Genomic DNA, 10,590 nt, shown 5'->3' with positions numbered 1-10,590 from the left:
TAGGGTGTAGCTGTGTGGAAAATTGTAAATGCTGTCTTTTGGTATTTACTTTTCAACCCTTTGTAATCTTCAGCTATATTTATAGCTTAAAGTGGGAAGAAATCAAAATTAAAGAGGCCTGTCCGAGCATCCTTTGTAATCAAATGCTTTTCCCATTTTTCCTTAAAATAAAAGCACAGCCTGCACGTTTGCCTGCCTGAGGAGACCACCCGAAGAGTTTACAAGTCATGACCTTACGCTGAAGTATCTTTGTGGAAAAGCCTAAGTCGCAGGAACACACAGAGAGGAGTCGTGAATAAACTAGCTGATTTTTGCGGGGAGAAGGGGGCTACTTCGTTTTGAATTGGAGGGCTTAACTAGAAATAAGAGGGAAAGGGTGAGATTTTCTTGCCTGGGGACAACATAGGAGCGACGAGTTATTTCCGAGGCGCTGGGACTGCCACTCACTCTAGTTCACCGGCGCACCGGAGCTGTCCATCCCCACGGCCCGCTCTCGGCCAGACCCGGGCAGAGGTTTCAGGCCCCCGGCAAGGCCGTGGCGGCCCCAGGCCCCTCCGCCCGGCTGCTGCTCTCCGCCCGGGCTACTCCCGCCGCGGCGCTCCGCGGCGCCGGCTGCCACCCCTCGGCTCCTGCCCCAACGGCCAACGCCGGGGCCGGGGCCCGCAGTGCCCTCTGCTGTGCCCCGCGCGCCGCCCAACGGCCGCCGGGGCCTTGGCTTGTGGGAGCCCACCATTTCCGCTCGCCAAAGAGCAACCTTGCCCCCATTAGCCGAGCGTCAGGACTACCTCTGGGGCCTCCCGCACTTGCCCGGGCGCAGGGGCCTGTGACAAGCGGCGTCTGGCCTGGAGCGTGGGTGAGGCCTGACTGACAGGCGCCCGGAAAGGCAAGCCGCAGGCAGAGCCCCGAAGGTGAGAGCTGCCCCCTCGGAGCCGCTGCAGAAGGCTCCGGCCTGAGGCAGGTACTGACCCAAATGAGTTCTGCGTACCCTGGGATCACCCGTGCTGGGGAGGCGGGAGAAAAGACCGTCCGAGGGGAGGTTGCTCCAGTGAGGGCATGGCTATTGCAAGGGAATGAATCCAGTTACCGGCAGCGGTGGAGGCAGCACAACTGTGGCAGCTGGTTATAACCAGAGATGAGCATCCAGCCAAACAAGGGCACCAAAATGCATAACCCAAGACTGGGGGTGAAAAATTGGCTGTGAGCTACTTTATTTAGACTTTTGAAAATCATTTCTATTGTAAGTAAGGTGGTCCAAGAACTGCTTTTAGGTGTTGACTTTCCCCTGTTGTTTACAAGATGCTCAAAGCAAAGTTGATAAAGATAATTGCGTTTTATTGGACTGACTGCTCTCTTTGGCAAAAACAGCTAAGCTTTAGGGCAGACAAGACCTTCAGGTTTGTGCAGCTGGAGAAAGGTGTCATGAGTACATAAATTACAGGAACTCCTTTCCATTCTGCCAAACACTCTTGGGCTAAGACATGAAAGCTGTTGCTACATAGGGAATATCACAGGGGAGCAAAGTGGTTTTTTGGGGGGTACACACGAGCCTTACCAAAAGAGGTTCTGGCTCTATATATCAGTATAGTGAAAACAGGCCCTCATTTGCTATAACTGAAACAAAAGTAGAACTGCTCAGAGAAGACACAAATCCATCTCCCATAGCAGCTTTGGAAACGTCCCAGAACTGTAGTTGTAAGAGCAGCTGGGTATGCTGTAAAAGAAACAGAATAGTAATGTTTTCCGAAATGTCAAGTAAGAGAGTTTGCCTTATTGACAGCTAATGTAGGTCCAGGTGGTCATATCACAGCTGCATTTCATTTAAATTTTGTTCCTTTATATTTGGACTGAAATCTTCTTGTTGCCTTTTGCTTCCTTTATTGCTTAAGCCTTCATCTGCTTTTTTCTAAATAGAACACAGGATCAGAAAAGATTTCATGGACTATGGAGTCTAGTTCCTTCCTGCAGCAGTTAAACAGGTCATATAATCCCATTCTTAAATTTATCAAGCTTTCATCTTAAAACAAGTTTGGGTTTTTTGCATCCATACTCCTACTGGGAAGCTGTTGCAGTATTTCATGTCCCTGACAGTTGGAAACTTTGCTAATCTCCATGATAAATTTTCATGGCAATTTACTTAGGTGATCTTATGCTGATACTGAGTTCTGCTTTAAGTATCTTTCCTTTCGGTGTTTCTCTTATCCTCCTTTATCCCTAGTATATTTAGGGAACAATAATAAACCTTTTCTCAGGTTTTCTTTAAATAAGAAAATAAGGTAATAAGCTAAATAAGGTAAATCCTTTCAATCTCCTCTATCAAGATTGTCACCCATTTTACATTATTTCAGAAAAGGTCATAACAAATTCTTATGTAATAGGTTGTACACTTGCCTGTCTATAGGAAAACTGTGGGAAGGGTTTCATAGCTTCATCTCCCCAGTGGTACATAGTTCTGCTGCAACAGATGAATATACCAGTTTTTTTACCTAAGTGTCTTTTCTAAACTATGAACATTAGCTGGTAATAGAAAATTCGTGTTATTAATTCCAAAGTGTACAACCTTGCACTTTGTACATTTTAACCTCATCCCCTTTCAGTAACTGAAGTTCAATGACCTTTATGATATTCCAGGCCTTTTCTAGTTTGGCACTGCCTCCAGACTTTGTCATCAGAAAATGTCATAAGCACACGCTTACGCCGTACCAAAATTAGCTATGATACTATCCACTATTTTTAGTCTCCAAACTAATCCTAGAGAATTCCGCTGGTAACTTTCCTCCAAACATACACTTCCCCTTTCAACACAACAGGTTGAATCTTTGTATTTTTGCCCTGGCAGTGAAGATAGTACAATCCGTCCAACACCAAGGAATTTCTGTTTTTCTCTGTAATTTTGATCTGATTCCAGTTCATTTCCTACCTCTAAATTCTTATTTTCTCTCAGTGAAGCCTTTTTCCCATTGTGGGCTAATTTTTGATGGGCTACTATATAAATGGTTTAATAAGGTACATCAAAATTAGGCTTATTTGGCTTATTTTAACTAGAAAAAGAAGGAGTTGTTTTTGTCTGAAAAAAGGCAACTAGGTAGATCTCATATAGTCTGCTTCACATAAAATGATTTTTTACTCTTCACTGTTTCAAATTTCCTTTTACCTTGATGTGTTAATTGTTCTTTCCTATGCTGTGTGTTTTAAAACCTTGCATACTATTAAAGTCAGTTTAATAGGGTTGTAGTTTACTTGGTTACTTCTTCTCTCCCCATACTCCATTTGCTAATCTTTAGTAATATGATCCAATACTTGCCTTGTTCACTTAATTAACTAACCCTCTGCTTTTCAGTTCACCATTTCAGGCAAAGTAACAGATTTTTAAAAATTTTTTCATTCCAAAAATAGGCTTGGTAAGGAGTACTGTGCTATTAGGAGCGGAACTGAGGTGCCTAAAGCAACAACTATACAGGACTCATTTGGCTGTCTGCCTAATGGTCAGCAAATCCACAGGGGTTGTATTTAAACTAGGGAATAAAAGGAGGAGCCTCTCTGTATCTCATTTAAGTTAATTGCTGAAATGCCTGTTTTTCCTTGTCTTTGTTATTAGAAGTCACTGTGATTTACCCTAACAATTACGAATCAGTTTGGTCTGAATCATTCTTCTCTATCATATGCTATGTTCTTAAAAAGTGATACTTTTTTTAGTTGTTTATATTATCTTGACTTTCTCAGATATATTTCCTAATTAACACATGATGGTTTTTCCTGTACCTACACCAAAACAGGAAAGATGCCTCAACTGCACAGTATTCTGACTGACCAGCATTCTGGAGAATGTCAGAATTTGCAAAGGGCACAAGTAAAAACAAAGATCAGGGTATTCCCGTCAGGAATGGTACAAATCCTTCTGCGTAACAGATATTTAAAATTGAATTTTTCCATGTTGGCGGAGCACTGCAGAGCTGAAATCTCTAAGGCATCTGAAACTGTCGTCCTTATATCCTTTATTTTAATGTGAAAAATAAAACTTGTTGTGTAGATCATTACAACATCCATCTCAAACTTACTTTAAAAATACCATTCCAGGATGGAACAATAATTTCATTGTTTGCCCTATGCTATAGAAAGGAATCGTGAAGGATAACTGCAAAAATTTCAAGAAGGAATCTGAACTCCTGCTCCTTGCATAGGGAACTGGATTTTTCTTTGCAATATCTGCTGTAAATGAAGCCATTTAGCATCCCCAGTAATGCCTCCAGAGAAATCTGATTTTTGCTTAGCAAAGAAAGCACTTCCAAGTTAGAATTTCTGTAAAGCATGGGTTTAAAGTTTGACCATTTATCTGGAAATACGGAAGGCCTTAATATTTCCCACTAGGTTCTGACTCTCTGATATTTGTCTGTCTTGCTCTCTTAACACTCATAGTACAAAGCCTTGGCCACAGATACTTTGGAGCTGTTTCTCCTGAAGCCAGAGCATCTGAAAAGAAAGCTCTCCTGGTCTGATGCCTTCCTTTTTTAACAGTGGTATTTAAGGAGATGCAGTAGCTTATTCTACATCTTTGAAAACAATGTCTCCTGGTTGTTGGTTTTTTTGGTTAATGTCCTGAAATGTAAAGTGGTGGTCAATGTGTACCATGTCTGCTATTTCAGACACATGCCTATTAAGATGGAGGAAGGCCTCTGCTTTCCTAGGCATCAGATAGATTGATCAAAAGGGCCAGAAGCCTGTGGCTTGCTTTATTGCCAAAGAGTGCATTTTGCTTCAAAGTTTTTTTAAACCACAAGAAATCAAGGGCTTCAAATATGAGCTCTGAAGTGAAAGATTACAGATTCTGAAGAGAGGCCTGTCTTGTCTAGATATATCACAAGGGTTGCTATAAAGGTTATGTCTACAAGAGAGCCTTTCAAACCAGTGGCCTGAAAATTGCTGTCTTAGATGGAAAGGGTGAGGCTGAAGTGTGGAGCAAAGGAAATTATCCAAACCTGCCAAAATGTATAGATTCTGACAAGCATGGAGTGTGGAGGAGTGTGCTTGAGTTACTTTGTAGGGGACTGTCGATCCCATGTTTTCTTTCAGTCAGAAGATACATCACTGTGTCATCTCAGAACAAGATGGTTGCTCTTTTTGTTCTTTGAGCTGCAAATCTTATGCAGTGTGAAGCCATGGAAAACCACCTGCTGGATCTCAGTTAGTTACATTTTTCTGAGTAAACAACATGAAAAGTTCGCATTGTTTAAAGTGCTGGGGAAAGTCTGTGAGAAGTTTGTTTGTGTTCTACATGTCGAACAAATTGTTCTTCTGTATGAAAGATTTGGCAGACAACATTGTGCCTTGAGCCCTCTCATGACATAGTATCTGTAGAGAAGAAACAACTGGTTTTATAGTTTGGTTTAACACAAAGGTTCAGGTTCTACACTTCCCCAATATACACAAACAGACACAGAGATTGTTTAAAAGACAAGTGTGTAAGTTGCTTATCTTGGCTTTCTCTTTTTTCTCTTCTTTTCTTCTGTTTTTGACAGGTTAGCCCATCCCTCCTTAGTTATATCTCTGGGAAATTTCCCAAGAAACCTACAAAATTCTCTGAGAAGAATGTGTTCTCTGAGCTAAAAAAGATACATTAAACTGTACTTCTACAGTTTCAAATTACACAGGAAGATTATGAAGAACGTACTCATATGTCAGATCAGAATAAAATTTTACAGGCTGCTGTGTAAATATACACAGAGTGGTTCTTGATGTGGTTTCCCACAATAGTTGCTCTAGGCTTTCATCTGGTGCAATTTTCACTGAGTGCCATAATGACAGGTTCCACAAAGCCCCCCTCATTCATTTTTAGCTTTACCAAACCAAAACAGAAAAAATCAGAAGAGAAGAGCCAGTAGCTAAAACCAGACTCAGAAACAGGAACTGCTGGTAAATCCTGTCTCCGCACACTGGGGACTGGTCACTATAACTCTGCTGAAAAACCATATGTATAGACAAATATTTAGAATGCAAGTAGGTGGAGGTGGTTCCAGGCACATGAGGCAAGGTGAATGTGAGTGGCAGCAAGAAACGAAGTAATTTTATGGTACAGGTCAGTTGAACCAGATCAAAGGGACTAAGCACAAAGGCTCAGGATCACATGGAGCTACCCCCACAGCACGTAGCCAGCTGTTCATGTGCAGCTTTGAAATCATGTTCTGGATGAAGTCAGGTAACAACTTTACCAAGCTAAGGGACTAAAATCAATGTGAGTGGAAACAAAGTCTAATGAGTTTGCTGTGAAGATACTAAATAAAAGAATTTTAATAAAGCAGTAAAGATGCTCTAGAAGATAAAGAAAAAAGTATTAAGCAAAATTAAAATTATTTAGTTAGAAAGAACTTCATTTCCATCTCTATCTGAGCTGTATTTTTGGTTAATTGGAGGAGTTTGAAATCATAAATAGTAACATAAACAAGAAATAAGTGTTTTTCCTGTCATGACCTTTCCCCTGATTGCAGGTTACCTTTTTATGACAAAATTCTACATTACAACCTTCCCTCCGCCCCCCCCCCCCCAAAAAAAAAATTTTTGTTGAAATATGGATAAAATAGTCCTTTGGCAATATTCCACCTTGTTCTAGTAACAAGACCATACTCTTCACTCTGCTCCACTGCCCAGCTCCTACAGAGAGAGAGTTTAAAGCTGCCTTACCTCAAGGTAGTTAATGTAATTATTTAGGTAAATTATTGAAGTCAAAGCTCCATGTAGAAGCATTTTGGCTTAGAACCTAACCAACTAATCCTCATGCTTCTTCCCGTCTGTACTGCAGATTGAATTTAGGTAGCACTCTATTGATTGACTGCTGATTGAGGTAGATTGTGTTTACATGTGGTGAGCTAAACCTAGATGTAACCATTTTTTCTAGACAAAACAACCATGGTGTTTATTACCCTAAATCATCAGTGAATATTTAAACACTGGAAGTGTTGCAATGATATTTATGGAGCACTGATGTTTGTCTCTAAAATTTACTCGGGAAGAACAATTTTCTTGAAAGGATGACTCTGTATATGAATGCCTGCATTTCAAGTAATTTCATCTTGATCATCTGCTTTGATTTCCAGACTAACAGAAGATTGAAATGAGAGGCTTTGTATAAAGGAAAATTTGGATATGAATACGGTGATGATTCTGCCAGAGGTACACCTTGCCTTACGAATTCAAAGCGTTCTTTGTTTTCTACCTTATTTAACTTCTTCCGTTCTGCTTCTTTGTCCTTCCTATTCAAATGTTCTTTTTTTGCAAATTACTGTGAGCTTTATTTCTCATTCTCTCGTAACATCTTGAAAGATGATTCTGCAGCACAATTTTCTAGAGAACAAAAGCACGCTGTTGAAACATTCTTTTTCCTGCATGGCTGTATTTTATATCATTACAGTCCAACTCTGAGTAATAATGTTAATACGAAAAATTATTCATCACAATAATAAATCTCCTAAGATTTCCTTAATTACTATTAGGCATTCTGTTGAACATTACTTGAGTCCTTTGTATGAATTAACATGTAAGTGAATACCTATTAAACCATGGATTTTAAAGGCCATATACAGACATAACCTTTATAAAGATTTAGAAATGCCAAAGAAACTGCAGCCACATCTGTCATGACCAAATGAAACACAATGTAATACCTGAGTTAATGCTGCCACAAACCAGGTCAGTCTGCCCCTTGGACACTTACCAGATTGTGCTGTTTGCTCCCAGTCCGCTGGGCCTTGTATGTGTTAAGCTTCTGGAGTATGAAGAGACCCCAGGTGCTTCATTTGTGTTTGTATTGTGAGGTGCAAACTTTAATGTTCCCTTCTGAAACCGAACATACAGTTCAACAAACTGTCTCCTGTGCCTGTTGTTGGCTCTTCAGGCTCTTTGTTGTTTAAGCACACTTTGAGAAGAATTCGATTTGCATGGACATTTTGGGCTACATTTTAGTTCTTTGGGCATACATAGATATGAAGGCAAAGACTTAGGGAGCAGCAAAAGAACTAACATATGATCTGTCTTTACTTACAAGGTAGCAGATTTATTGGTTAGAAAACAGTATCTAAATGCAATGCATTTTTTTCTTTCAAATTACTAGAAGTCTATCTGTTCAATGTGACAGGACTCCTTCCTGCAATTGCTCTACCTGCTTTGGGTGAAAATGCCCATGTAGGTTAGTTCTTATTATTTTTTAAGTTCAGCCTGTCTTCCATAAGACTTCGTCTTTGTCATCACCTTATACAGCCAGGTGATACGTTGCTTAAATGCCCCATCCTTTTCTCCTGCTGCAGACCAGAAAGAGTGTGTTGTAATACAAGCGTCTGCTTGTCCAGAAGATAATAGCCAAAATGTTACAATCTTATGCCAACTTCCCTTGGAATTCTGCTTCAAAATGCAAGTAAAGAAATGACATATGGGCTTACAATCAATGTTTTAAGTCTGAGATAAACACAGTTCATAATCAGATTACTCAAATCCTTATAATAGGTACACGAATACAAATGTGTTCCACTTAGACACAGTATATTCATAACAATGTTTAACAGTCATCCAGTTTAGCTGATTGCATTCTATATTACATGAACCATTTGATACTGGGGAGAAAGCCTGATATGATTAGAAGCATTTATGGCAAAAAGATATTACAACAAAGAAAGATTCATGATAAGGACACATGCTTACAGTGCTCATGAAGTAATGATTCGTTCTTACTGAGACATTTTACAGGCTGACATTTCAGAAAAACTTTCCCACCAGATATATAGCTTCTGTCCTAGTTTCTTTGCCTCCTTTTCTCTCTCCATTCTTCACATGATGATGAAAGGAGCTCTTTTTATTCTTCTCCCACCTCAATATGTCCTGTTCTGAAGGCCTCCAAGGCATCATTCTTGGGGCTATGTTTTTCAGGATTTCTTCCTCCAATTCAAAATTGAAGCTTTGCTGAATAGACAGGTACCAGCCTGGAAACATTATCTGCTGTCGCTGAATGGAATATCAGATTGTGGCTGCAATCCCATCTGGTCTGCTCATTGAAGAGTTTGCCCAAGACATTGCACAGTCTTTTTCAGACAGTAACAATAATTCCAGACCTTTTTCCAGGGGTGACCTCTGTGATCTTGTTTAGCTCTATGGTTAGGGACCTCTAGTGTCTCAAAAGATTACTCCAATGAGATTGTAAAGTTGAAAATGTTTGAAAGGTCTGTGTTTCAGAGACCTTTCTAAAACTCTCCCTCTGATTTTTTACATTGTTTATAGTCACAAAAGAGAATTTTTGAGGAGACAGAGAGGAGTCGAGGTGGCTAGATAAATGGGTCTGACCAAAACTGACTGTGCCTGCAGGAAAAAACAGTTAAACTGCCGGCATTTTTTTGTTGTTTTTCTCCTATTTCAATTTTGCTGGTGTGTTTGTCAGCATAGCAAAGAGTATTGTTCTCAGACATCAAAAGGAATAAAAGGAAATAAATGATTACTCTAGCATTTAGAGATTGATCCTGTTAGCTACTGGGCTGAAAGCCTCTTAAAAAGGGCTAAAACCTTCAGCTCCTTTTGATTTGATTAAGTGCACTAATCTTCTGTTCTAACTTAAGTCAGTGAGCGATCCGAGTACAAACACTTCACAGGATGTTCTCTGTATCACTCTGACCAAAGCCACAGTAAAGTCAGACTGAGACAAGCATCTGTCCAAGGCACTGAGGTGAGAAATTGCTACTTGGTAACCAAGTTAGCTGTTAGTTAACTATCCAACCAACCAACTGTTGCTGCTGCCACCTTGAACCAGAAGAGGGGACACAGGAAGTGACCAACTCTGGGTGTGAAGTATCACCAAGGCAGCTTGCAACAGCTCTGCTCACAACTGTGGTTGGTAATGCATCCCACTGGGGACTGAAGCAGTTATTTTGGGAAAATATGAATTCTAAGTTCCTTAGAGATGTCTTGAAGAAAGTCTTTCAGTTAAAGCTGCTTCAGACTTGCACATCTGGCAAATAATTCCATATTTTTAACCCCTAGGTAAATGTCTGTTGTTTGATTAAATATTTTAGGTTAGAGAAGAGTTTTCCCTGTTCTTGAGTTGCTGGATTTAAGTACCTTATGAACTGAACTAGAAATGTGTTTTGAGTCTCTTAGCTTTGGCCCTTGGGTGTTCTCCACAAAAATACATTTTATAATTCTGTACTAGTAAATGCCACCATGGTAGAATAACTTTATTTAATGTATATGACATAGTAATATTTAGGGTGTATAAAAAGTCTTTTGTTTCAAAGCATTTTCCTCAAGTAGCTACAGTAAAAAGAATGATTATTCATATGTTACAGAATGGGAAACTGAAACACAGAATAACAAGCCAAAAATCTTTAGAGTCAAGTAGTAATTTTGCAGACCTATTTAAAGTACTCATTTGTCAAGGATGGTTAGCATCTACATGGCTTTAGTAGTTCTGGGTAGTCCTCCAAAACTTAGGTCAAAAGGTCTGACACTGAACAGCAAATAATGGAGGTATAATGTATAAACTACTTTTGTCCCTTCCAGTATGCATTTCATGATCCTTGTCCTGTTTTCTAATGAGCAGACCATACTCTTCTGGAAACCTTT

The sequence above is a fragment of the Gymnogyps californianus genome, chromosome 4 (genome assembly GCF_018139145.2).
Source record: "Gymnogyps californianus isolate 813 chromosome 4, ASM1813914v2, whole genome shotgun sequence".
NCBI classification, from domain to species: Eukaryota; Metazoa; Chordata; class Aves; order Accipitriformes; family Cathartidae; genus Gymnogyps; species Gymnogyps californianus.
Note: the sequence above shows the minus strand (reverse complement) of the source record.